Source organism: Aotus nancymaae, unplaced genomic scaffold (assembly GCF_030222135.1).
Source record: "Aotus nancymaae isolate 86718 unplaced genomic scaffold, 86718_ANA_hifiasm-v0.15.2.pri h1tg000049l, whole genome shotgun sequence".
Classification (NCBI taxonomy): Eukaryota; Metazoa; Chordata; class Mammalia; order Primates; family Aotidae; genus Aotus; species Aotus nancymaae.
Window position 1 is genome coordinate 18,753,938 of NW_026988463.1, and position 22,522 is coordinate 18,776,459.

The 22,522-nt window shown below is 44.4% G+C and overlaps 1 protein-coding gene and 1 pseudogene across 2 annotated transcripts in view; both read left to right on the plus strand.

Annotated features, from left to right (window-relative positions):
• Positions 1-22,522, plus strand: part of IQCK (IQ motif containing K) — a 145,129-nt gene that overhangs the window by 53,454 nt on the left and 69,153 nt on the right. The gene's annotated exons all lie outside the window — the stretch shown is intronic.
• On the plus strand, positions 8,224-9,281 carry LOC110568606 (Y-box-binding protein 1-like; annotated as a pseudogene).

Sequence of the window (22,522 nt, forward strand, 5' to 3'; positions counted from 1 at the left end):
CTCCATCTCAATAAATAAATAAATAATCACCCAGGGACCTTTGGAAAAATATTGGTACCTAACTGCATCCAGATCGATTAATTCATGACCTTCAGGCATAGCCTGGGCATTGACATTGTTTTTTCTGCTTTTTTTTTTTTAAGCTTCATAGGTAATTCTAATATATAGCCAGGAGCTTATCCATCCATAGGACAGAATGAAGTGCTGCGTCCAGGAACTAATAAATAGTATAACTGAGCCATTGCTTCACTAACTGCTTTGATACATGCCATGCATTTCATCTTCACAACACTAGGATGTAGGTCTAAAGCTGAGAGCCTACAGCTGGGAAGTCGACCATGAAGTGAAATAGGTCTTGGGCAAATAAGGTGATTACTAGGGCACGAGTATTATGGATGGACATTTTGAGTAGGGCTTAAAGGTACAGATTGGAGGAAGATGACTTTCGAGGGGAGACTCTGTCAAGGCTTTTTAAAGGAAGTGAAATATAAACTACAGTAGCACTTCAGGCAGTGTTGAATTAAGAGCCTGAGCTTTTGGGATGGATAAACCAGTATTCAAATCACCACTGTCTGGATGCGGTGGCTCACGCCTGTAATCCCAGCGCTTTGGGAGGCTGAGGCAGGTGGATCACCTGAAGTCAGGAGTTTGAGACTAGCCTGACCAACACTGCAAAACCCTGTCTCTACTAGAAATTCAAAAATTAGCTGGGCATGGTGGCGTGCATCTGTAATCCCAGCTACTTGGGAGGCTGAGGCAGGAGAATTGCTTGAACCCAGGAGGCAGAGGTTGCAATGAGTTGAGATTGCACCACTGCACTCCAGCCTGGATGACAGAGTGGACTCCATCTCAAAAACAAAAAAAACAAAAAAAACTCTATTGCTTACTGATCCTATGACCTTGGGCAAGTGTTTATCTATCTATTACTATGTAACAAATTGCCCCAAAACCCAGTGGCTTAAAGCCATAAGTATTTATTATCCTCTAATTTCTCTGGGTCAGGAATTTGGTAGCAGCTTAGCTGGGTGGTTGTGGTTCAGAGTCTCCCATGAAACTATAGTTAAGATGTCACAGGGGGTGCAGTCATCTGAAGGCTCAACTGGGGCTGGAGGTTCTGCTTTTAAGATGGTGCACAAACATGGTGCTCGTTGTTTGGAGGCCTTAAATTTTCCCCATCTGGGTCTTTCCATGGGCTGCTTGAGTATCCTTATGACATAGTGACTGGCCTCCTTCAGAGTGAGAGATTTGGGTACAAGAAGGAAGCATGGTGACTTTTATGACCTAGTCTTGTAAGTCAAAAATCTCCATTTCCATCACATTATATTAGAAGCAGGTCACCAAGTGCCACATTTGAGGTTTAATAACTAAGCTCTACTTTAAGGAGGGAGGAGTATCAAAGACTGTGTGGACATATTTGAAAAGCATCACAGCACTTCTGTCTCTAAGCATCCAGTTCTTTATTGGTAAATGTGGTGGTTGTGAAGATGCAGTGAAATGATACAGCTACAAATGGGATCGTGAACAAGCCCAACCTATAGTAACATGTGGCTTACTAAATGCTGAATAGTGGCTTAAGGTCACTGGTGGACATTGTGACATTCCAGGCCAAAGACCCAAAGATGGGAGAAGAGACAAGATTTGGTCCAGTCGCAGGAAACCAGCATCGCTAGCTCCTAGAGCGTGTGAGGATGTAGGCATGAGATGGCAGCTATAGCTAGAAGGCAGTTAGGGGGTGGATTATGGTTTTCAGTAAAAGAAATAAGTTTGGGCATCATTCCATAAGCAAGAGATCATTCAGAGGCTTTTGCGCAGAGGTAAAATGGGATTAAGCTGTTTTGGAAAGATAATTCCTGAGACAGTGCAGGGGACATGTGAGACTGGGGAGAGCCTGGAGTCGGGACTACAAGTTTCGGGACTACAAGTTTCAAGACTGTGTTTACAGCCATTAGGTATTGAGTTAGGACTGTGGGAGTGGAAAAAGGGGGACATGGGATGGGTAGAATGGATGGATGACACAGGATAAAGTTAGGGGAAGAGAAGGGGGTATGCCTGAAAAGGTGAGATTTGCTTCTGGGTATGTGGGAGGCCATAATGGAAGCCAAGAGACCCAGCCAGAAGAACAAGCCCAAGGGTAAAGTGATGATTCCTGTCTGGGGTACATTGAAATGGAGGTGCTTCTAGGATATCCATGCTGGAAACATTGGCCTAAAGCTTAGAAGTATGATATGAAGAGAAATGTTGGTTTGCGAATCAAGAGCCCCATATTGAATGTATGGATTAAGTCAAGAGGGATAAGGGCTGAACTGAGAGGTAGCCCAGAGTTGGTTCCAGAAGTTGAAAGAATGGTGCTTACCCTTAGTCATGTGGTTGGAGGTGTAACAGTGACTTGTCTTGAAGCTGTGTTTGCAAAGCAAGTCATTGTTTCAACTTAGTCTATGTTGATTTCAAATGATTAGCAGGGAGAAATAGGGGTGTGTTTATTTTCTATTGCTGCTGTCACAAATCACCCCAGGACTGGTAGCTTTAAAACAACACAAATTTATTACCATACCATTCTGGAGGTCCAATGTTTGACTTGGATTTCACTGGACTAAAATCAAGGTGCTGGCAGAGCCTTATTCTTTTCTGGAGTTTCTAAGGGAAAATGTTTCCCTGCCTTTTCCAGCTTCTAGAAACTGCCTGCATTCCTTGGCTAGTGGCTCCTGCATTCATCTTCAAAGCCAACAATGTTGCATCTCTCTGACCCTCTTTCTTAGTCATATCTCTATGACTCTCTCTCTTTTCTTTTTTTTTTCCGGGGTGGGGCAGGGGGAATAGGGTCATAGGGTCTCACTCTGTCGCCCAGGCTGGAGTACAGTTGCAAAATTTCAGCTCACTGCAACCTCTGCCTCCCATGTTCAAGTGATTCTCCTGCCTCACCCTCCCAAGTAGCTGGGATTACAGGCATGCACCACAATTCCTGACTAATTTTTATATTTTTAGTAGAGACAGGCTTTCATTATGTTGGCCAGGCTAGACTCAAACTCCTGGCCTCAAGTGATCTGTCTGCCTCAGCCTCCTAAAGTGCTGGGATTACAGGCATGAGCCACCGTGCCCAGCCTCGCTGACTCTCTTTTGCCTCCATCTTCCACTTTTAAGGACTCCTGTGATTGCATTAGTTCACCTAGATAATTCAGGCTAATATACCCATTGCAAGATCCTTGACTTAATTGCATCTGCAAAGTTTCTTTTGCCATTGTCAGGTAACATGTTCACAGATTCTGGGATTTTTTGTTGGGGGGGTACAGTGAGTGGGTGACAGGGTCTCCCTCTGTTGCCCAGGCTGAACTGCAGTGGCACAATCATGGCTCACTGCCGCCTTGATTTCCTGGACTCAAGTGATCCTCCCACCTCAGCCTCCTGAGTAGCTCAGACCACAGGTGCATGCTACCACGCCCAGCTAGTTTTTGTATTGTTCGTTGAAACAGTGTTTTGCCATGTTGCCCCAGCTGATCTGAAACTCCTGAGCTCAAGTGATCTGCCTGCCTTGGCCTCCCAAAGTGCTGGGATTACAGGTGTGAGCCACCACGCCCAACCAGGCTCTGGGAATTTTGATGTAGACATCTTTGGGACCCAAATTCTGCCTACCACAAAAGGTAATGGAGAATGTGGAGAAACTGAAAGTCCCTTTCTCTTAGAGATCACCTACATTTTGCTGAAGATCACTTACATTTTAAAATAATATTCCAGGTTTTGTATAATAAAATGGATACATGCTAAGTGAAAAAATTCAAACAAAACAGAAAAATCAAAAGAAAAAGGCACAGATCACCTAAAAGCTGGCCTCCCAGATATAACCATTGTTGACATTTTAGTGAACTTTTCACATACCTTTCTATGTATCTCCATGTGTCTATAGATATGAAAAAATGTCTTAAGTATTCCTCTGAGACCAGAGCTAAGAGTGAGAGAAAATTTGAGGTAGAGGGAGAAGCACTGAGAAAGTTCATGGTGGGTGCTGTCACTCATGTTCATGTTCATGTAGGTGTGAAGGCATCTGCTGAGAGGTAGGCAGAGGCTTATGGAGATGGGGAAGGGGTTGCTGCAGCTGCTGTGGTGAAACCTACAGGGAATCAATGAGGGATAAATAGGGATGGCCAGCTGCTGGCCTGAATTTGTGGTGCATATAAACAGCCTGCTTATGTGATTGTTTCCAGCAACCCTCCACAGCTCTGGAAAGGGGGTAGAGAACAGATGGTTGGTAAAATCAGGGTTGAAGACTGGCAAAGCCAATCTAGTAAAAGGTCTAGACTGGGCACAGGGGATCATAGGTACAAGTGAAAGCATTGTTTCCTTTTTAAAGAATGTCTTACATTTTTAAATCATAAATTACCATATTTTCTGAAGTATGTTAACGCTTTAACAACCAATTTTCAGGAAGAGAAAGAAACCCTACATTAGGTGTTCACATTGAAAGTAAGAAGCATACCAAACTCAGAAACACTAAAATGAGGATAGTGCAGTCCATCTTAGAATCAAGAAAAATTTGATTTTGAAGATTCCAACGTGTGGCTCTTAGTTGGATCCCGACTGAAAGAAACGACATAAAAAATTGGAGACAACTAAAAATTTCAACACTTAATAGTTGATGAAATAAGGAATTATTATTTAAGGTATGATAATGAGATTGCAGATTTCATAGTCATGCTTAAACATTATTACTTTTGGCTGGGCGCAGTGGCTCACGCCTATAATCCTAGCACTTTGGGAGGCCGAGGTGGGTGGATCACCTGAGGTTAGGAGTTCAAGATCAGCCTGGCCCATCATGGAGAAACCCCATCTTTATTTAAAAAAAAAAAAAAAAAAAAAGTTATCACTTTTTAGAGAAACATGCCAAAATATTTATATATGAAATTACATATTCTATGGACAGAGGGAGGGGAACTACCATTAACTGACATGGAGAAGAGTATAATTGAAGCTGGCTGATGGAGACATGGATTCGTGGAAACAAACATGGTTCCTGTTTTCATGGACAGGCATACTGTGCATAGTTGGATTGAAGTGTATGTGTACTTAATTTATGCTAATTCAATGATATGCTCTTGGGAAGAAGAGAGAAACAGAGAGGGAAGAAAGGGAAAGGGATAAGACTTTTTAAAATGCAAGCAGTTTCTGCCATTTTACTCTAGAGGTGATGCGTAAAATACGACACCACTCACTCTTTCCTCAGTTGTTTCCGATTTTGTATGCCCCTCATAACATCAGCAGCTCATAAGCCAACTACTTCCTTCTGTCTGTGTATTTATATATTTACCTACCTATCTACCTACCCTACCAAACATTTACATATGTTTACTTGGGTATTAACCTGGGCACTTCACAAATATCTAATTTAACTCACATGGCAACCCTACAATGTAGAAAATCGTAGTATCCCCATTGTATTAGGCTAGGCTAGGCTAGGTTGGAGTTATAAACAATACTAAAATAGCAGCAGCTTAACCCAATAACAGCTTATGTCTTGCTCATGAAAAGACTGTTGTAGGTTGGATAATCCTCTTACCTCTGAGGTCATTGATGCAAAGGAAGAAAAGAATGTAGGAGTTCCCTGAGCTCTTAACCTTCTCACTTCTCTTCACAGAGCATGGCCTCAAACCAACTGCAGGGGAGGCAGGGATATGTAAAGGAACATGTGGATATTTGGTAGACACTAGCTTTTCTGGGCAGAGGTTTGTTGTTTTGAGATGGAGTCTCACTCTGTCATCCAGGCTAGAGTGCCATGGCATGATCTTGGCTCACTGCAATCTCTGCCTCTCCACTTCAAGCGATTCTCCTGCCTCTCCAAGTAGCTGGAACTATAGACACCACCACCATGCCTGGCTAATTTTTGTATTTTTAGTAGAGACAGGGTTTCACTATGTGAGCCAGACTGGTCTCCAACTCCTGACCTCAGGTGATCCTCCCATCTCAGCCTCTCAAGGTGCTGGGATTACAGGCATGAACCACCACACCTGGCCCACAGGCATATTTCTAAGAAAGAACTGAGGCAGAGTGAAATTAAGTCTTTGCCCAGCATCTCAAGCCAGTATACAGAGGAGGCAGGATTTGAACACAGGCAGCCTGGCTACAGAGTCTATGCACTAAGAGCATGGCTAATTACTCTGCTCTACTGCCCCTTCTGTCGCCTGGTCCTTAAAGTGATCAGTATTGAGGCTGGGAGAAACCTGGCTGTGTGAGACAGCTTGAAAGACGCCATGTCCAGGGCATGGTGGCCATGCCTAGAATCCCAGCACTTTGGGAGGGTGAAATGGCGGATCACCTGAGGTCAGGAGTTCGAGACCAGTCTGGGAACATATTGAAACCTGTCTCTACTAAATTAGCTGGGTGTGGTGGTGGGTGTCTATAGTCCCAGCTACTTGGGAGGCTGAGGCAGAAGAATTGCTTGAACTCCTGCCTCTGGGGAGGCAGAGATTGCAGTGAGACACTGAAATCATGCCTCTGCACTCCAGCCTGGATGACAGAGTGAGACTTCATCTCAACAACAACTACAAAAAAAAAAAGGAAAGAAAGATGCCATGTCTTTGTACGGGTAATTTAAGGGATTTTAAGGGGAAATTTTGATGAAATGTAATTTGCATTTATGTCTTGATTTTAGAATGCAGCCCGTGTAAGATGTGATTCCTCCATATGTTATGTTTGCTAGCATTTATTGCCTCTAATAATCCTACATGCCAGCCTGGGAAGCCATTGGAGATATGAGTTTGGGTCTTGCTTTAATGTTCTTGATAAGACAAATTCTAAAGCCCAGCTGCCATCAGTGCTCGATGTCATTATATTGTCAAATCACAGCTGGTAGGTTGGGAACATTTGTCATGGGTGGCTGCCGGTTGCTTGTCACATAAATGTTGGGCACTTCTCCTCCGGGTCCCTCCATAATTTGGCATGCTCTGCACTCTCACCACCCCTTCTCAGCTGCCTATTTCTTTTTCATGATTTTTAAAAATAATTTCGTTTTTTGTTGAAATCTGTATTTGATCTGAAATTTATTTCCATTCATGCTGTTTCCACATTTCATACAAAGAACATGTATTTCCTTTTTTAAAAGAAAAATACTTAAGTTTTCTTTTTGACCAGAGGACTAAAAGGTACATTTAATAAAATCATCAATCCATAGGGAATTCCAGAGCTTGGGCCAGATCCCAGATCTCTGCTGAGACCTCAGCTGAAATGAGCTTCTGAGGCATGTGGCGTTTGAGGTGGGCAGTTCTCATGAATAGTTTATTATTTTATTTTATTTTGAGCGGAATCTCACTCTGTTGCCCAGGCTGGAGTACAGTGGTGCCATCTTGGCTCACTGCAACCTCCTTCTCCTGGGTTCAAGCAATTCTCCTACCTCTGCCTCCTGAGTAGCTGGGATTCCAGGCACGTGCCACCACACCTGACTAATTTTTGTATTTTTAATAGAGATGGGGTTTCACCATGTTGGCCAGGCTGGTCTCGAACTCCTGACCTCAGGTGATTTGTCTGCCTCAGCATCCCAAAGTACTGGGATTACAGGCATGAGCCACTGCACCTGGCCTTTTATTTTTTTTTTTAGAGATGGGATTTTGCGTTTTTCTCAGTCTACAGTGCAGCAGCTATTCACAGGTATGATCATAACACACTGCAACCTTAAACTCCTGGGCTCAAGCGATCTTCCTGCCTCAGCCTCCCAAGTAGCTGGGATTACAAGAATGTGTCATCATGCCCAACTCAGAACTTTTTTTATAGCTACATTTTATGTAGCCAGAGACATTGATAACCCTTAAAAATACTCTTAGGTTGATAAAATAAGATTTATAATGTGTAAAATATATTAAATAAATTATACAGTGACAGGAAATATTAAAAGTCAGGGATAATCATGGAATAAATAACTCTAGACCTAAGAAGTCTTTGAAAAAGATGTTTCACTCCAAATGGTAGAAACATGGCTGACTTTTATTTTTTTCCTAATTTTCTATGGCTTTAGTATTTTCTACAGAATTACTTTAAGAATGAAAAACAATAGCCTGAGTACCATGGTGAAACCCTGTCACTATTTAAACAAACAAACAAAAAAGAGTTTGATTGGTAGCGGGAGCGGAGAGCGGACCCCAGAGAGCCCTGAGCAGCCCCACCACCATGGCCGGCCTAGTTACCATCACATTCTGGGAGGAGCCGTAGCTGCCGCAGCTGGCCCCAGCCACCATCATTGCAACCATGAGCAGTGAGGCCGAGACACAGCAGCCGCCCGCTGCCCCCGCCCTCACGCCGCTGACACCAAGTCTGGCACTACGGGCAGCGGTGCAGGCAGCAGTGGCCCGGGTAGCCTCACATCGGTGGCGCCTGCCCGCGGGGACAAGAAAATCATCGCAATGAAGGTTTTGGGAACAATAAAGTGGTTCAATGTAAGGAACGGATATGGTTTCATCAACAGGAATGACACCAAGGAAGACGTATCTGTACACCAGACTGCCATAAAGAATAACCCCAGGAAGTACTTTTGCAGTGTAGGAGATGGAGAGACTGTGGAGTTTGATGTTGTTGAAGGAGAAAAGGGTGCAGAGGCAGCAAATGTTACAGGTCCTGGTGGCATTCCAGTTCAAGGCATAAATATGCAGCAGACCGTAACCATTACAGACACTATCTACGTCGTAGGGGTCCTCCACGCAATTACCAGCAAAATTACCAGAATAGTGAGAGTGGGGAAAAGAACGAGGGATCAGAGAGTGTTCCCGAATGCCAGGCCCAACAACGCCGGCCCTACCGCAGGTGAAGGTTCCCACCTTACTACATGCGGAGACCCTAAGGGCGTCGACCACAATATTCCAACCCTCCTGTGCAGGGAGAAGTGATGGAGGGTGCTGACAACCAGGGTGCAGGAGAACAAGGTAGACCAGTGGCGCAGAATATGTATCGGGGATATAGACCACGATTCCTCAGGGGCCGTCCTAGCCAAAGACAGCCTAGAGAGACGGCAATGAAGAGGATAAAGAAAATCAAGGAGATGAGACCCAAGGTCAGCAGCCACCTCAACGTCGGTACCACCGCAACTTCAATTACCGACGCACATGCCCAGAAAACTCTAAACCACAAGATGGCAAATAGACAAAAGCAGCGGCTCCACCAGCTGAGAATTCATCCGCTCCCGAGGCTGAGCAGGGCGGGGCTGAGTAAATGCCGCTTACCATCTCTACCATCATCCGGTTTAGTCATCCAACAAGAAGAAATTTCTGAAATGAACAAAAGATTGGAGCCGAAAACCTTAAGTGCTTGCTTTTTGCCCGTTGACCAGACAAACAGAACTATCTGCATTATCTATGCAGCATGGGGTTTTTATTATTTTTACCTAAAGATGTCTCTTTTTGGTAATAACAAACGTGTTTTTTAAAAAAGCCTGGTTTTTCTCAATACGCCTTTAAAGGTTTTTAAACTGTTTCATATCTGGTCAAGTTGAGATTTTTAAGAACTTCATTTTTAATTTGTAATAAAAGTTTACAACTTGATTTTTTCAAAAAAGTCAACAAACTGCAAGCTGTTTGTTGACAAACAGCTTTATTAACAAAGTGTTAATAAAGGTCTTAAATAATTTAAAAAAAAAAAAGCAAAAATTAGCTGGGCATTGTGGTGCACACCTGTAGTCCCAGCTACTCAGGAGGCTGAGGTGGGAGGATCACTTGCTTCTAGGAGGCAGATGTTGCAGTGAGCTGAGATAGTGCCACTGCACTCCAGCCTGGGCAACAGAGCAAGACCCTGTCTCAAAACAAACAAACAAAGAATGAATAATAGCTGGGCACGGTGGCTCATCCCTGTAATCCCAGTTACTCAAGTGGCTGAGGTGGGAGGATTGCTTGAGGCCAGGAGTTCAAGACCAGCCTAGGCAATGTAGTGAGACCCCCATCTCCACAAAAAAATGTTTAAAAATTGTCTGGGTGGGGTGGCAAACGTCTGTAGTATTAGCTACTTGGGAGGCTGAGGCAGGCGGCTTGCTTGAGCTTGGGACATTGAGGTTTCAGTGAGCTGTGTTTGTGCCACTGCATTCCAGCTTGGGTGACAGCCAGACCCTGTCTCTAAAAAAAAAAAGAAAAAACAATCGCAAAACTAAAGAATATTTATACCACTTTTAAAAAATTCTATTTTCTTGCTTTCTATGGTGGACATTTATGTTTTTTTCCAGCCCTGGATTGGCTTCCTGCTTCTCTGGATACAGAACTGTCTGTGTTCCGCAGATCACTCCTCTCCCAATCTCAGTCCCATAGTTCAGTGAGTGGACTCCACATCTGGCTCTGGGCTGGGTACTTGGCCCAGGCCTGGCCAGGCAGAGCAGTGAGTGCTGACCACAATGGTTACTTTCCAAATTGGTCCCATTAGAGATAATCCCAAGACTCTCCAAGAAGCAACCAGGAACGAATTTCTCTTTTCTATGCCTGGAGCTACTGAGGGCAGCCACCTAAAGAGATTGTACCTGAGACTGAGATAACGGCAGAACTGAGAATCTCAATTTCTTCTTTTTTCTTTTTTCTTTTTTTGAGACAGACTCTCTGTCACCCAGACTGGAGTGCACTGGCATGATCTCGGCTCACTGCAACCTCTGCCTCTCAGGTTCAAGCAATTCTCATCCTTCAGCCTCCTGAGTAGCTGGGATTTCAGGCACATGCCACCATGTCCAGCTACTTTTTGTATTTTCAGTAGAGACAGGGTTTCACCATGTTGGCCAGGCTGGTCTCAAACTCCTGATCTCAAGTGATCCACCTGCCTCGGCCTCCCAAAATGCCGGGATTATAGGTGTGAGCCACTGTGTCTGGCCAAGAATCTCAGTTTCTGTGCTGTGGTTTTGAGCCTCTATTCAGCCATGCCTAAAGCCAACTCTATCCCTTTTTAGTTAAGGGAGTCAGTAAACACCTCCTCTGCTTTGTTTGTTTGTTTAGGCCAGTTTGAGTTAGGTTTCTGATACTCATAAATGAGAGTCCTGACTGCTACGTTCTCCTTCATGATCCTGCCCCAATTACCCTCCCAAACTCCCATGATTATCCCTGACTTTGGGAGGGTTCTGCTGCAGTAACAAACAACCCCCAAATCTCAGTGCCTTATAACAGCACAGGCTTATTCCTCACTGTGCTACTGCTGGCTGTGCGTCAGCGTTAGCTTTGCTCCACGTCTCTTTTCATTCCAGGACCTAGGATGAAGGAGTGCCCCCTCCCACAGTCTCATGGCAGAGGAAGCTCAATGGCTGAACCATGCATGCAATGGCAAACAGTACTTCTCACATTCCATCAGCCATTACATGTTATATGGCCAAGTTCACTGTCAGTCTTACAGGGAAGTTGACACCTCCTATAAGGAGGAACTGCAAGGGGTATGACCAAGGGTAGGAAGGGGTAATTCTCTCAGAGGGAAAGGCGCAATAATGGGGATTAATAATACAATCTGATGGCCAGGTGTGGTGGCTCATACCTGTAATCCCAGCACTTTGGGAGGCCAGGACAGCGAATTATCCGAAGTCAAGAGTTCGAGACCATCCTGGCACACATGGCAAAACTCCATCTTTACTAATAATACAAAAAAATTAGTCAGCCTTGGTGGGGACACCTGTAATCCCAGCTACTTGGGAGGCTGAGGCAGGAGAATTACTGAAACCTAGGAAGCGAAGGTTGCAGTGAGCCGAGATGGTGCCACTGCACTCCAGCCTGGGTGACAGAGTGAGACTGTGTCTCAAAAAAAAAAAAAAAAAAAGAAAAAAGAAAAAAATCTGCCACATACTCTAATTGAAATGTGATGAGGTTGTTTTTGTCTTTACCTTTCAACAAGGGTGGATGAAGTCATATCTCCCGTTGGCTTTAGTCCCGTTTATGAAGCCAGCACCATCCTCTTTTGTAGTATATAGTCATGACTCAGCCAGCCAATCTGAGGCAATGAAATTATTTGCTAGCGTATTGAGAAGAGGAAAAGTTTAGATTTTTATTTTGGTCAAAAAGAATGGCCCTGAGAATTGGTCCGATTCATTTGCAAAAATAACTAAGTGAGCACGAAGAACAAACGTGCACCACTGCCTTTCTGGTCTCATGTCCCAGGGGAGAAGGCTTATGAAAGACTTCATTAAAACTGAGACCATCAATGAAACAAAGATTGCGTTTTTGAAAAGAAAACAAAAGGTTGTTTTGGGTGAAATGTCTTTTCAGCTAAGTTTTTTCCTTGAAACAAACAAAAAAAAAAGGTGGGGGGCGGGGAGCCTATGATATGTTCATGTTGATGAAAGGTATCTTATGACCAAAAACAGAGGTGAAAACAAAAGTGTCACCATGTCGTCTGAGGACAAGCTCCAGCTGTATGATGATCTATTTGTGCTGAGGCTGATAGTGGAACTGAAAACGCTCATGCCTTCAGAATGGCACAAGAAACTGCATTTCGTACTAAAGATTATAATTAAATGGTGGCGCTGTGGAAAATTTGCTGCCATGCCCTCTTGATAGAAAAAAAATCCTTTTATTTTGTCTTATAGAAGCGTAGATTTCTGTGTCAGTAATTTCGGAGGCCAGCAAGTCCCAAGAGGACAGTAAATCATCTTTGCTTTTTATATTCACATTCATCTTCAAATAGAGGGAGGAAGGAAAGCTGTTTCCTGAATTTGGGGTATGCTGAGATGTGTAAATTCTCCAGTGCCTTCCTCTTGCTGGAGGCTTGACATGTGGGTGGCCCTTTCTCGGGGGGCACTCAGTCCTGCTTCCTTTCTTTCTTCCTGCTGTTTCTCCATGGCTATTTAAGAACCAGTTCAGAGAGCCCGTGCGAAGCGGTACGGCAGGCACATATAGGCTCCAGTCTTAGCCCCACCATTTAGTAAAGCATTTTCCTGAGTTCTATGAGCTGTTGTAAAAAATTATTGAACCTGAGGAGGGGGTTGTTGGAGCCCCCAATTTGGAACCAAGTTAGACAGAAGTGTGGGTAAGCTGGAGACCCATTCCTTGTGACTGGCATCTGTAGTGGAGGGCAGTCTTGTGGGGACTAAGCCCTTTTCCTGTGGGTCCCTGTGGGCCTTTGCACTAACTGTGGGTAGTTAGTGTCAGAGTCAAATTAAATTGTAGTGCCTGTAATCCCAGCACTTTGGGAGACCGAGGTGGGAGGATTGCTTAGGGTCAGGAGTTTGAGACCAGCCTGAGCAACATAGTGAGACCCCCCATCTCTACAAATAATTTGAAAATTAGCTGGGTGTGGTGGCACAGACTTGTAGTCCCAGCTACTCTGGAGGCCGAGTGGAGAGGATCACTTCAGCATGGGAGATGGAGGCTGCAGCAAGCCATTAGCATGCCACTGCATTCCTGCCTGGGTGACAGAGTGAGACCCTATCCCAAAAAAAATAAAATAAAATAAAATAAATTGTAGGATGCCCAGCTGGTATCTGCAGAGAGCTGGAGAATTTCTTGGTGTGAAAAACCCACACGTTTGATGTCAGAAGTCTTCTGAGAAGAGAAACAAAGGTTTTTCCTTTTAGTGCCCTCAAGAAGTCCACATCCAATCCCTAGACCTTGTAAATATATATGTTCCCTCATATGGCAGAAGTGGCTTTGCATATGTGATTAAGGATCATAAGATGGGAATTAGTATATTTGTTTCCTAGGGCTGCTGCAATAAATTACCACAAAGTTGGTGCTTAAAATAACACACAATTTTTTTTTATTTATTTTTTTAGGCAGGGTCTCACTCTGTCACCCAGGCTGGAGTGCAGTGGTGCAATCATAGCTCACTGCAGCCTTGAACCCTTGCCCTCAAGCAATCCTCCCACCTCAGCCTCCCAAAGTGCTGGGATTACAGATGTGAGCCACCATGCCCAGCCTTCAGTTTATCTGTTAAAAAGATCAGTCCGGCAGCTGGACAGGGAAAAGGTGACTGAAATCAACCTAAGAGTGCATACAGGGAGGTGGCTACAGTCAAGAGATGATGCCATCATGGAGTGGAGGAAGTAAAATAAATTGGATTTGGGACACGCTTTGAGGTCAGAACCAAGAAGACTTGTTGATGGATTAGATGTTGGGCGAGAGAGAGAAGTCAGGGATGCAGCAGAGATTTCAGGCCTGAGCAACTGGCTGAATGGGATCCCTTTACTGAAACAGAGTTGGGGAAATAACAGTTCTCTTTTGGAAATTTAAGGGTATACTGAAGAATCACAAATTATTGGGCATAAAAATATGAAAAGTTTTTTTTTTTTCCCCACTAACCACCACACTATATTACATTGACTTCATCTGGCATCTGGACAGCAGCTCTTTAATAATTTCTGGCCAAATTCCATAACTTTCTGGTCACTCTCTATTTTTAGATAGTCTCATTTCACCATTAGAATTCATCCTGGTTATTTTTCTAAATCACAAGTATTTTTTAAAATCTTATTTATTTATTTGAGATGGAGTCTCACTCTGTCGTCCAGGCTGGAGTGCAATGGTGCAGTCTCGGCTCACTGCAACCTCTGCCTCCCAGGTTCAAGCAATTCTTGTGCCTTGACCTCCTGAGTAGCTGGGATTATAGGCTGTGTCACCTCGCCTGGCTAGTTTTTTTATTTTTAGTAAAGATGGGGTTTCATTATGTTGGCTACGCTGGTCTCAAACTCCTGACCTCAGGTGATCTGCCTGCCTCAGCCTCCCAAAGTGCTGTCATCACAAGCATGAGCCACTGCACCTAGCCAAAAATTTATTATGTTTTTTATAGAGACAGTGTTGCCCCGGCTGTTCTTGAACTTCTGACCTCAAGCCATCCTCCCTCCTTGCCCTCTCTAAGTGCTGGGATTACAGGCATGAGCCACTGCACCTGGCCCAACCTGTTTGTTTTTAAATCCTTAGTCTTCAATCTCAGACTGGATGTAAACCCATCTTTTCCTCTTTCCCTAGCTGCAGCCACAACTAACTGTCTATGATTCAGGCATCCCAGAAGTTGGAAGGGAAAGGAAATTCCCTCTTTATTTTCACTAATCTCTCACTTAAATCCAGCATCTCCTTTAAGTATGAATGTGGGCAGCAAACCTCAGTAGTTCCTATAGTATCTGTGAGTTTGTCCCTGACAGCAATCACAGATATTCTCATATCACATTACAGTTGTTGCAGAGATCAAGAAATACCATTTACACTTGTCATGCCTTTCAAATTACAGTAGTTAATTGGCCTGCTATTAGCTCTTGTTATTCACTGTATAATTTAGAAGCACATATATTACTATATCACCAGCTGTTTTTTTAATAGTTTGACACCTTTATTTCAATGTAATTCATTTGCTGTACTCCTATGTATTTACTTTTATGTTGTTAAAAACCATATTGTGAGAAGGATCCCAAACCGCTGATGTAGAAAGGGGTCCTTGACACAAAGAAGGTGAAGATACCCTATGAGAGGTTTGAAAAGTGGGGGAGGGAGGTGGTCTGCTCTTCCCAACATCATCCCCCTTGCTTGGTCCCACCCTTTAAACCCAGGAGAGGGAGACTGGGGAGTAGGTGGGTCTCCTTAATTTTTTCCTTTAGTCACACTAGAGAAAATGTGTAATCAGTTACAGAGAAGTTAAATAACACCACAATCTGGGCATATTTTATTAAGAAATATCAAGTATCACAGCCTTGGTTTTTAAAATGGTTACATCCGAAACTCACATGGGAGCACGTAGTCTTGCACTTTGCTGCTTGGCGAGCTCTGCTATCAGGACACGTATGCAGCTTCAATGATGGGGTTGGTAAAATGGGACTCAGCCCTGTGTGTAACTAGGAGAATGATTCAGCCTGATGCTGGGGTAATACCGCTTGTTGATCTCCCAGGGAGGAGATTAGTGAAGGGGCCAAAGCAACGTCATATCCTGATAACCATGATTTCTAAATATGCTTTAAGGCTACAGAGAGCAATGCTCTGCTGTTTGGAGCTATTCCTGTGTTCATAGAAGGATGAAACTGGAAGAATCCTATGAGATTCCATCCTAATGGTTAGTCACCATATGTCTGGGAGTACCATTCCAGAAAACCTCCTTTGTACTTTTTAGAGATTTTAAGTTCATAAGTCAAGAATGTGGTGCCTTGGACGGGCATGGTGGCTGACACCTGTAATCCCAGCACTATAGGAGGCCGAGGTGGGAGGATCACTTGAGGTCGGGAGTTTGAGACCAGCCTGGCCAATATGGTGAAACCCCATCTCTAAAAATACAAAAATTAGCCAGGTGTGGTGGCAGGCACCTGTAATCCCAACTACTCAGGAGGCTGAGGCAGGAGAATTACTTGAACCTGGGAGGCAGAGGATACAGTGAGATTGTGCAACTGCGCTCCAGCCTGGGTGACAGAGTGAGACTCCATCTCAAAAAAAAAAAAAAAGTGAAGTCTCAACATAGAGCATTTGGGAAGCCAGTTAGGGTGGAAGGCGAGGACTGGGTAAGATCTCTTTTGCTGACTGTGACAGGTAGGTATTATCAAATACTAGTGTATTGCACAACTTCATGATGATGGATTTAGAGCACGTGCCATCTTTGTAAATGGCTTAACATCTGGGTTATGCTTTTGTGTTCCAAGAAAACAACTTAATCGCTTAGATAATGAAAAGTGGATAGGCTGGGCACAGTGGCTCTTGCCTGTAATCCCAGCACTTTGGGAGGCCAAAGAGGGAGGATCACTTCAACCCAGGAGTTCAAGACCAACCTGGGCAACACAGTGAGACCCCCATCTCTACAAAAATACAAAAAAAAAAAAAAATTAGCTGGGAATGGTGGTATGCACCTGTGTTAGGTGTTTAGGAGGCTGAGGTGGGAGGATCGCTTGAGCCCAGGAATTTGAGGTTGCAGTAAGCTATGATCATGCCACTGCACTGAAGCCTGGGTGACAGAGCAAGACCCTGTCAAAAAAAGAAAAGAAAGGAGAAAGAAAGAAAAGTAGATAGAATTTGGATTCAAAAATTTCATTTTCAATCTCAAGCAAGCTATTTTCTTTTTTTATTCTGATTAAATGTGATTTTTGATGGCACCTCTTTAATTGTCTTTGAACTGGATGAAGAAATTGTTGAAGATTAACTTCTCAGATTTTCTTATGTATTTTGTTAGCATGCTGTATCTTCTTTATGTCCTGCAAATCTGTTACTTTGCTTCTGAAAAAGGGGAAGGAAGCGTGTGTGTGCACACCTGTGCACATACATTTATATGTACACAACACAATCAGAAAAATAAATTTTTGTTCCTTCTCAGAATTACAGCATTGATTCTTTCACTGTTGTTGTTACTGTGCCCAGGCTGGAGTGCAATGGTGCGATCTCAGCTCACTGCAACCTCCTCCTCCTGGGTTCAAGTGATTCTCCTGCCTCAGCTTCCTGAGTAGCTGGAGTTACAGCTCCCGGTCATCATGCCCAGCTAATTTTTGTATTTTTAGTAGAAATGAGGTTTCACCATGTTGGCCAGGCTGGTCTCGAACTCCTGACCTCAGGTGATCTGCGTGCCTCAGCCTCCCAAAGTGCTGGGATTATAGGCGTGAGCCACTGCGCCTGGCCAGCATGGATTCTTACGGTTCAGACGTATTCACATTTGAAAAAAAAAGGAGGAAGACATGACAAATGAGCATTACTAGTAAAACAATTCTCCTTGGAAACACACCCAACAGTGCTGTCATGCCCGTCTGAACATGCAAAAACGTCTGCTTTGGGGATGTCTGATTTAAGCAATTTAAGGCCTCACCTGCCTTCTTCTGTGATTGATGTGTTCATCTCCTCTCCCTTCCCTAGTTCCCCGGTGATAAGCAGTCGCCTCTTCATTTTTATTTGACCTGAAGCCAGTTGCACTGATTCCGAGAGAGAGGAAAAGGCCTGGCGTGGCTTCTCTCCCTTCAAGCTGGCCCGCTGAAATGATTGATAATTCCCAGGGATTACTCTTCGAAGAGTAACTCCTTTTCATTTGGCCTGATTTACCATGGCTTTCTCCTACTTATTCTTGGTTTGGAAACTAGACAGAGCCCCATTATCTAGCCATGAAAGCAGGGATGTCACTAAAGGTGGCCTCATGTTACTGCTTAAAGGCCTATTAGAAATCTCATTTTGCTTTTTGGAGATGTCGTTGTGATGCAAGGCGGTTCAGAGTTTCATTACTGTTGAAAGCCCTTTGTTTGGGCTCACCTGTTGTGTCCTGAGATTTGCAGTTCTGTTTTCCTACTGCTATTTCGAAACAGGAATACTGTTACTTTGAGGATTTCATGACATGAGTTGTGAAAAACATACTTAAAGCAGGAAAATTGCCGCTGAACAGAAAGGCGCTATCGAATCTCCCCTCTGATACAAGTGACAAACTCTACTCTCTTTAGCCTTCCTGACATGGGATTTCCCTGCGGAGGTTCAGATAAATGAGTATCTGCCAAGTTATTACTGTAAGGTTCAACAAAGAGGGTGTTTTCTATGATTCTGCACCTTCCCTGTCCCCATTTTTTTTTCTTGGAAGCAAATGATTGTGTTTTCTTCTGCTTAACACTCAGCAGCTGCCAGACCCTGACTTCCATGCTACTGACCTTGTGAGCTGGCCCCGTCTTCTCTCTGGGCCACTGTTTCCTGGGCAGTTTGCATTCTCAGCTGGAAACGCTCAGAGACCTTGAACATACAGTCCCTTTACCCTTCTATGTCTCAGTTTTTTCAACTCCAAACAAAGGACAACTCATTCTTCATGTTGTGTGGATTTAACAAAATCACTTGTAGAAAGTGCATAACCCACAGCCGGGCACAGAGGCCACTACTCACTCCACAAGTATTTGTTGAGTGTGCCTACTACGTGCCAGTGTCCTAAGTGCTGGGGACACCAAGAGGAGCAAACACAGGACCAGTGCCTACCTTGTGGAGCTTTCAGATCAGTAGAAGATTTGAGCATTAATTAGATAATCACAAGGGCTTCTATCTCAAAATTGGGCCAAGGACCAGGAAGGAAAATGACGGGAAGCTTCCTTGGGCCCTGATGTAATCAAAGGACATTTTTCAATAAATTTTTTTTCTTTTTGAGATGGAGTCTTGCTCTGTTGCCCAGGCTGGAGCACAGTGGCACCATCTTGGTTCACTGCAGCCTCTGCCTCCTGGGTTCAAACGATTGTCCTGCCTCAACCTCCCAAGTAGCTGGGATTACAGGTGTGCGCCAACACGGCCAGCTAATTTTTGTATTTCTAGTAGAGGTGGGGTTTCACTATGTTGGCCAGGCTGGTCTCGAACTCCTGACCTCAGGAGATACACCCACCTCAGCCTCCCAAAGTGCTGGGATTACAGGTGTGAGCCACGGTTCCCCGCCTCAATAACATTTGAATGGAAATCAGAAGCAGAAATAAGAGGAAACAAAGAAAAAGAGGTGTCAGGCCCCACACCAGCCCCAAGGTACATTTCAGCAAATTAGGAAAAGGTATCCTCAGCTTAGGGCAGATGTGGCCACACACCCAGGAGCAGAGCATGTGCTGAGTTTTAGCACCCTTGTGGCCTAACTGCTGGGTGCCCTTGAGCAGAAAACAACCAGGACTTCTATATAGGGTGCCCCTAGCTAGGAGTAGGGGCATACTGGAGGCAGAGGTAAGCACCTTAGCAAAGGCCCTAAGGTCAGAGAAGCACGGCACATTTGAGGAGCTGTGAAGTGCCAGTGAGGCAGGAGAATAGGGTCTGCAGCCAGAGAACCTAAAGCTGTCTCACGCCTTAGAACTAAATTGAAAGGAAACCCCTAACTTTCCACCCCTAAGTAACAAAAAAACCAGAGGGTACTCCCTTTGCAACCCCCAACATTTTCTGTGCAGCAAATGGGAAATTGGGTGCCTGTGACCACCCAATCATAGACCGATTGTGGGCGAGTCTTTGCATAACTTTGTAACTTCACTTCAGCCTCTGGTTGGCTGCTTTCTGCAACCAATCAGACTCATTGCTGGCTACCACTTACTTCATTTACATGAGGTGAGCATGGAGTGGCCACTGGGAAAGTTCTAGAGGCTATTCGGATCCAAGAAGATTCTGTATGAGGGCCCCTGAACCGCTGCTTGGGCTCGCTCCCACACTGTGGAGTGTACCTTTGTACTTTTCAGTAAATCACTGCTTTCGTTCTTTTCTTGCTTCATTCTTTCTTTGCTTTGCCGGGTGTTTTGTACAATTCTTTGTTCAAAACACCAAGAACCTGGACAACTTACAGTCACACCCTCTGCTGGTGACACCTGCAGGGTTGGAGCATGAGAAGCAAGGCTGCTGGGAGGGGATCCAGAAAGTTCTCAGTAAATAGCCAGTGAGAATGCATTAGAGCATCATTCCCATGAATTCACTGCCAACACACCAAGGTCTCCTTATAAACACCAAGGTCTCTCGAAGCTATTGAATTTTAACTAGTGAAGGGAAATTACTTCAGGGATATGATTTGTTGGTGTCACACAACTGAGATACAGATAATCAGGACAGTGGATGAGGAGAGACATTTAATGTGGAAAGCAGGGAGCCCGGGCTGAGCGGGTGACTCATGCCTGTAATCCCGGTTCTTTGGGAGGCTGAGTTGGAGACCATATAGCAAGACCCTGTCTCTACAATTAAAAAAAAAAAAATTTACTTAAAAAATGTAAAAGAGACCAGGCACAGTGGCTCACACCTGCAATCCCAGCACTTTGGGAGGCCAAGGTGGGTGGACCATGAGGTCAGGAGATCGAGACCATCCTGGCCAACATGGTGAAACCTCATCTCTACTAAAAAATACAAAAATTAGCTGGGCATGGTGGCGCGTGCCTATAGTCCCAGCTGCTTGGGAGGCTGAGGCAGGAGAATTGCTTGAACCTGGGAGGCGGAGGTTGCAGTGAGCCGAGATCGTGCCACTGCACTCCAGCCTGGCGCCTGGCAACAGAGAGATACTCTGTCTCAAAAAAAAAAAAATTTGGCCGGGCGCGGTGGCTCAAGCCTGTAATCCCAGCACTTTGGGAGGCTGAGGCGGGTGGATCACGAGGTCAAGAGATCGAGACCATCCTGGTCAACATGGTGAAACCCCGTCTCTACTAACACAAAAAATTAGCTGGGCATGGTGGCGCGTGCCTGTAATCCCAGCTACTCAGGAGGCTGAGGCAGGAGAATTGCCTGAACCCAGGAGGCGGAGGTTGCGGTGAGCCGAGATCGCACCATTGCACTCCAGCCTGGGTAACGAGCGAAACTCCGTCTCAAAAAAAAAAAAAAAAAAAAAATTTAAAAGAGGCTGGGCACTTTGGCTCACACGTGTAATCCCACCACTTTGGGAGGCAGAGGTGGGCAGATCACCTGAGGTCAGGAGTTCGAGACCAATCTGGCCAACACAGTGAAACCCCATCTCTACCAAAAAAATACAAAAATTAGCTGTGCATGGTGGCATGTTCCTGTAGTCCCACTACTCAGGAAGTTGAGGCAGGAGGATTACTTGAACCCGGGAGGCAGAGGTTGCAGTGACCTGAGAGCGTGCCACTGCACTCCAGCCTGGGCAACAGAGCAAGACTTCATCTCAAAAAAAAAAAAAAAAAAAAAGAGAAAGAAGGAAAGAAAGAAAGAAAGAAAGAAAGAAATGGAAGAATCACCTTTACTTGGTCTCTTAGAAAGGACCTATCCAGCTGGAAAACCAGAGCCTGACAACAGCACTGCACTCACTAGAAATGGTGCTGATAAACTCCATGTTCTTTGTGGCTTTGATTTCTTTGGTTCTGGAATAATTCAAAAGAGCATTCATTCATTCAAACAAATATACTATATCAAGCTTTTTCTTTTTCTGAGTCAGAGTTTTTGGAGGGAAATAAAACCCATGGATCCTGGAGAATTATGCACTGTTGCCAGTTAGCTTTGCAGTCTGTGCCAGGCTGGGCATTTGCATGTGTCAGCCCATTTGAGGCTTGGTGTGTCAGCACTCTATGGTGAGGGATGCTTGGGCTTCGGGATTGTATGGGTCTGGGCCCAGATCCTGACTAGGCCACTTACAGCTGTGTTACCTTGGGCAGGTTAGTCAACCTGTCTGTGCCATGAGTTACTCTAAGCTCTAGCTGTTATTTGGGAGAGTTTTGAGGCCAGGGCACTTGGGAGTCCTTTACTTGCAAAGTCATTTCTGGGGATGCTATACTGGGAGCAGCCTCCATGTGATCTATGTCCTTTGAGGGTTTCTTTCTTTCATATCTGAACAGTCTTGGCCTTTGTTTTTCAGAGGTAACTGTACTTTGCTTTGGGGGAAACATAAAGAACCTGAATTAAGACAGACTTGTAAGAACTTGTCATTGGTTAGTGCCTCTGTTAAACTTTAAGGGGGGGGAAAAAAAAGAGTATATAGTCTTGATTTTTTTAATGTGGTATTTGTGATTTAAAAGATATCCCATAATATGAAAAATCCCACAAGAGCAGACACTATCAACTGATCCAGCACTTGAGGTATTTTATTTCTTATTAAGATGAAGCAGTGAAACCAACCCAATCATCCCACAGTTTTGTTGTTGTTTTTGGATAAACATAGAAATGGACCCAACTGGTCTTAAAGCTTAAAACTTAATTTATCTGAGTTCCTTCCTCAGGGAAGGACCCCCAGGCCTCTCAAAAAA